The following is a 6,057-nucleotide window of genomic DNA, read 5'->3' as shown; positions in this document are numbered from 1 at the left end:
TCTTCAGGATTGATTTGCTGTCCTCAGTGACCTGGTTCCAGGAGAGGAGTGGGTAAATCACAAGCTGACATTTGATCCCTGTCTTATGAGTTATGCCCTCAGATGGAAAAACACAGAAGATGTTGTAAGAAAATACGAAGCACATCTCCCCACTCACAAGAAAAACTGTTGAGCAACATTTGGTGTCGACTGAAATGTATTATGATTTATATGGAAGGAGACAGTTTGCGTGTGTGTGTGTGTGTGTCACAGGGCTTAATTTGTATTCAGATCATCATCCTGAACATCAGGACCTCATTTTCCTCCTTCACACTCCTGTGGTCTAATGACGCCTGCCAACATAGACACACGTTCTGCTCTCTTCCTCACAACACACACACACACACACTTTCTATTCAACCAACTCAAATAAATGTACTCTATTTCTTGCTTGCATACACTCGCATGAATATTGTTCACCTAATACCTATTTTTTACTTAAAAATTTCACTGTTGGTATTTGGCGCACATGCCAGATCTCAGACTCTGGATTATGCTCCAGAGTCTGAGACCAATCCATAAACACTTTATCAATCTTGGTCACATCTTACACATATTTACACTTCCTCCCTCACACATGAATATATAGTGTATCTGACACACTGACGTGCCCTCCACCTCCTCATCAACATGTACACAAACACAAAATGCACACTATTTGTAGTAGGGATAATGATTTCCTCCCTCCTTCTCCAGTAGGAAGGCCCTGCCATGCCAGAGCAAGGCTTATTGATTAAGCAGACACCTCTTTAATCTGTTACAGTACCCGATACCATTAGGGACAGTTCACAATGTAATGGGGGAGGGCTGGTCCAACATCAAGGTATCCTAAAAAAAAATGCACCCCCCCCAATTCTGTAACGTTGGTTTCGCCTGCAAACTATTATGACCCCTCTATGGAAAACAGAGACACTCACAAACACTGTGGTGTCTCTGTTTTGCTCTACGACGCCCACAAGCATCTTGGGATTTGACTGAAGTCTCTCACAAACACGTACATGTCAGTTGTTTTGTTATAGGATTCACACAGGCCTCACAAGACTCCGTTGTACCAGTTGAAAACATAATTGGAAGTACACAGTGGGGAGAACAAGTATTTGATACACTGCCGATTTTGCAGGTCTTCCTATTTACAATGCATGTAGAGGTCTGTAATTTGTATCATAGGTACACTTCAACTGTGAGAGACGGAATCTAAAACAAAAATCCAGAAAATCACATTGTATGATTTTTAAGTAATTCATTTGCATTTTATTGCATGACATAAGTATTTGATCACCTACCAACCAGTAACAATTCCGGCTCTCACAGACTTGTTAGTTTTTCTTTAAGAATCCCTCCTGTTCTCCACTCATTACCTGTATTAACTGCAACTGTTTGAACTCGTTACCTGTATAAAAGACACCTGTCCACACACTCAATCAAACAGACTCCAACCTCTCCACAATGGCCAAGACCAGAGAGCTGTGTAAGGACATCAGGGATAAAATTGTAGACCTGCACAAGCCTGGGATGGGCTACATGACAATAGGCGAGCAGCTTGGTGAGAAGGCAACAACTGTTGGCGGAATTATTAGAAAATGGAAGAAGTTCAAGATGACGGTCAATCACCCTCGGTCTGGGGCATCAATGATCATGAGGAAGGTGAGGGATCAACTCAGAACTACACAGCAGGATGTGGTCAATGACCTGAAGAGTGCTGGGACCATAGTCTCAAGGAAAACCATTAGTAACACACTACGCCGTCATGGATTAAAATCCTGCAGCGCACACAAGGTCCCCCTGCTCAAGCCAGCACATGTCCAGGCCCTTCTGAGGTTTGCCAATGACCAGAAGGTCATGAGAAGGTCATGTGGTCTGATGAGATAAAAATAGAGCTTTTTGGTCTAAACTCCACTCGCCGTGTTTGGAGGAAGAAGAAGGATGAGTACAACCCCAAGAACACCATCCCAACCGTGAAGCATGGAGGTGGAAACATCGTTCTTTGGGGATGCTTTTCTGCAAAGGGGACAGGACAACTGCACCATATTGAGGGGAGGATGGATGGGGCCATGTATCGCGAGATCTTGGCCAACAACCTCCTTCCCTCAGTAAGAGCATTGAAGATGGGTCGTGGCTGGGTCTTCCAGCATGACAACAACCCGAAACACACAGCCAAGGCAACTAAGGAGTGGCTCCGTAAGAAGCATCTCAAGGTCCTGGAGTGGCCTAGCCAGTCTCCAGACCTGAACCCAATAGAAAATCTTTGGAGGGAGCTGAAAGTCCGTATTGCCCAGCGACAGCCCCGAAACCTGAAGGATCTGGAGAAGGTCTTTATGGAGGAGTGGGCCAAAATCCCTGCTGCAGTGTGTGCAAACCTGGTCAAGAACTACAGGAAACGTATGATCTCTGTAATTGCAAACAAAGGTTTCTGTACCAAATATTAAGTTCTGCTTTTCTGATGTATCAAATACTTACGTCATGCAATAAAATGCTAATGAATTACTTAAAAATCATACAATGTGATTTTCTGGATTTTTGTTTTAGATTCCATCTCTCACAGTTGAAGTGTACCTATGACAAAAATTACAGACCACTAAATGCTTTGTAAGTAGGAAAACCTGCAAAATTGGCAAATACTTGTTCTCCCCACTGTATATGGAGACTGTTTAGTGACAAAAATAAGGGGTGAGTGTCTCATACATGTAAAAAAGTTTCCTGATATTTTTTTAAACATATTTTTCATACCTAAAGGGATCTTAAAATTCAAAATCAAATAGCAAAATGATCCTTGGTATGGCTTTCTTAAAATGATTCCATATAGCTCTATTTCCATTTATTAAATGCTTGCGGCACAGTTTGAATTGATTAATTTAATTTGTCAATACATTTTTTAAATATATATACACAGTACACACATTCTTTTAAATGACCGGGATTGCACAATAAAGTCGGACTTATTTCCATTTTTTACATAAATACATAGATATACAGACAAAAGTTCTACTGTTCATACATTATCTAGCTTTTGACATTATTTTTTAACTTAATCAGTCCCATCATGCTGGTGTGATTTAGGACTTCTAACCCTTTTTTAAATATTGTGTGTTTGAGCTACAGACTTCATCTATTTTTTCTGCATCCAATGGTACTAACTAGTAGCGGAGTTGTGGACTCGAGTCACAACTTGGACTCGAGGTTGACTCAAATCACAAATTTGATGACTTGAGACTGGACTTGGAGCCTCAAGACTCAACTTTATCTTGAGACTGATGACTTGAAATTATCTGGCCAGGTTGTGTCACTCATTTTGTGTCACAGAGTCTACGTGGATTACTCTACATGCAGCCAGAGACAGTAGCCACAGCATCGCCCTTGCAAAAAAACCTGCAACAGATTGGCTAGTGAAACACACACACTGATTGGACGAGCACACTGTCAATCAACACAGGTCAGGTGAGCTAGTGGACAGATTGCTGATTTGCTGTACAGTTATAGGATCGGGTGCCTTTGCTATATATAGGATCAGGTGTATGGTTTCCTTTGTTCATATTTCCCAGTTTATGTTGGAGTTCCGTGTGTCTGTGTCCTATGTCTCTGAAATGCTTGTTGTGCATAATAGGAGCGTGCGCGCCTCAGTGATGTTTGGGGCTGCTGGTGGACCATGATGTGCAGGCATAATCAAAGTGATACTGGACTAGCGCAGTTGCCAGAGTCTTTAAGGTGTCTATAGCTAGGTTTCCTTCCAATTGGCCACAGATTTATGTGAATATTCAAAAATCAGCATAAAAATAATATGCAAATGTTCCCATCAGAGTTGTTATTCCATCACATTGATTTGTTGTGGATTAAAGTCTGTGCATAAATACCTAGTGCACATAAAAATGACTTTTGCTGTTAAATCCCCATGTACTGAATAAAAAATACAAGTTCAATGGGTTTCCATTGCATTTTCAACTCTAGATCTACTCAAAGAAAATGGTGTTGCTGTAGCGTGTACCCTCTCTGGCAGTGTGGGTATGACCTCTAAAATGCAGATACTGAAATCTGCCTTTGTTTGACCATAAACAGCTTTAAGTGCAGTATCTACAATCTAATTGTATTTATAAAACTTGTTATTTTTCTGTTTGATGGAAACAGTTTGAGAGTTCTAACTACATTCCAACTGTATGATGGTTTGATGTAGCTATGTTTTCATTTTTTGAATGTTGTATTCTAGTAACCCTCAAGCATTTTTTTCACCATAAGGTAAGGCCTATTTCATCACAAAGAATGTGTATACTTGAAATATTTGACTTTGTGTAGTATCTTCAATCTAAAAGTGTTTATCAAACTTTATTTGACTTAGGGGTCATAGGTCAAATCAGAGGTCATGCTTGATATGCATAAGAAATTAAGTCATAATGAGACAATACATCAGTGCATTATAACTGATCTACCTACAACATATTTGGCTGAACAGCAAATACATTTTAAAGCCATTTTTCTCAGTTTTACTGTTTGCAAAGTTACTGCTCTTTGCCTCTGTATGGCAGAGCAGGTAACTGCAGTCAAAACACAGTGGAACAAAGGCAAAGTGCAGTAACTTCAGTTCTTATTTTCAATGACAGTCTAGGAACACTGGGTTAACTGCCTTGCTCAGGGGCGGAACAACAGATTTTTACCTTGTCAGCTCAGGGATTCGATCTTACAACCTTTACAGTTACTAGTGCAACGCTCTAACCACTAGGCTACCTGCCTTTGCTAGGGCAGTATATTGACCTGTGTTATAGTAAAAGTCTAGCATGCAAAAACCGTAGTACATAAGGGAGGTACCAAAACACCTTGATATAGGAGAGGCAGGAGAGAGGGAGGGAAATGAGCAGCCAATTGAGTCAAGTCAGATTAAAAGCAAGCAATGGAAAAACACACGTTCTCTTTATCTCAATATCCAACTGTTTGTCTTTGTACCCCCCATCGAGCCACCTAACCATCTCTTTCCACCAGAGTCATGCGCACAAATTGGAATAACCAATCTCCATGGCAACCTATCATCTAGAGGAAGCGTCAGTGCACCAGTGACCTCACAGAGCCCCTTTCAGCTCTTTTCAACATTTTCCAGCTCAGCATCATCACACACAAAAATACAGGAGCGGAGGCTACTGCATGCCTCACGTACCTCACAGAGCAGCACTGTGGAGTTTATTTCCCTCTGGGAACAGCCCAGCCACGGCAAGGAGCTTTAAGCCATGCATTGTTATATATACTCTATATGCAGTGTTTGGCTGTTGGGGCTTTGTGTTTGACCTCAGTTAAAGTGAACACCTGGCTTTGTATTGTGACTAAGATCTCGTTTCCCAGATCCTTCATAGCGTTAAGATCATCGTTAGTAGCCAAAAGCTGTTCCAGAGCTTTCGTTAGTAACGTGGATCTTCAAAAAAAGATCTCAGCTAAACATAGAATCAAGATGTTTATGCTGTCTGAATGTGACTGCGAATAACTTCAGAACGAAGTTGACTAGAAATACAAAGCTGCCAAAGTATTTGCAATCGTTACAAACAAGTGATGGATGAAACGAGGCTTCAAATGAACACAGACGACTGCATTAAAATACATAGCCTATATAGCTAGGCCCATGTATGCCTATTTCAAACATATTGAAAACAATTTCATGTTCAATAAATTGCGTTCTATTTTGTGACTAGACTACCATCTGTAATTTTTGACTCAACGCGTTTCATGATGTGTGACATGTTCGCAATGATGTGCCCCAATCTTTGATTTAGTGCATTATTTTTTGGTAAGAATAGGCCAATAAGCCGCCTCAATAGCGTATTTGCAGCCATAGGTGGTACTTCCTCTAGGAGCTGATCCGTCAAAATTGTGGAATAATTCTAATGTTAAAGTAAGATTTGAATGGAGAAAGCTGATCCGAGAGCTGCGCTGCTTTTCCTTCAATCCTATCAGAAAGTCTGAGTCCATATTCAAGTAATAAGAAATTCCCCTCGACCACATCCACAAATGTTCCTTCCCATTGGGTGGACAGGTACAGCTAGCTAG

The sequence above is a fragment of the Oncorhynchus tshawytscha genome, linkage group LG01 (genome assembly GCF_018296145.1).
Source record: "Oncorhynchus tshawytscha isolate Ot180627B linkage group LG01, Otsh_v2.0, whole genome shotgun sequence".
Classification (NCBI taxonomy): domain Eukaryota; kingdom Metazoa; phylum Chordata; class Actinopteri; order Salmoniformes; family Salmonidae; genus Oncorhynchus; species Oncorhynchus tshawytscha.
Note: the sequence above shows the minus strand (reverse complement) of the source record.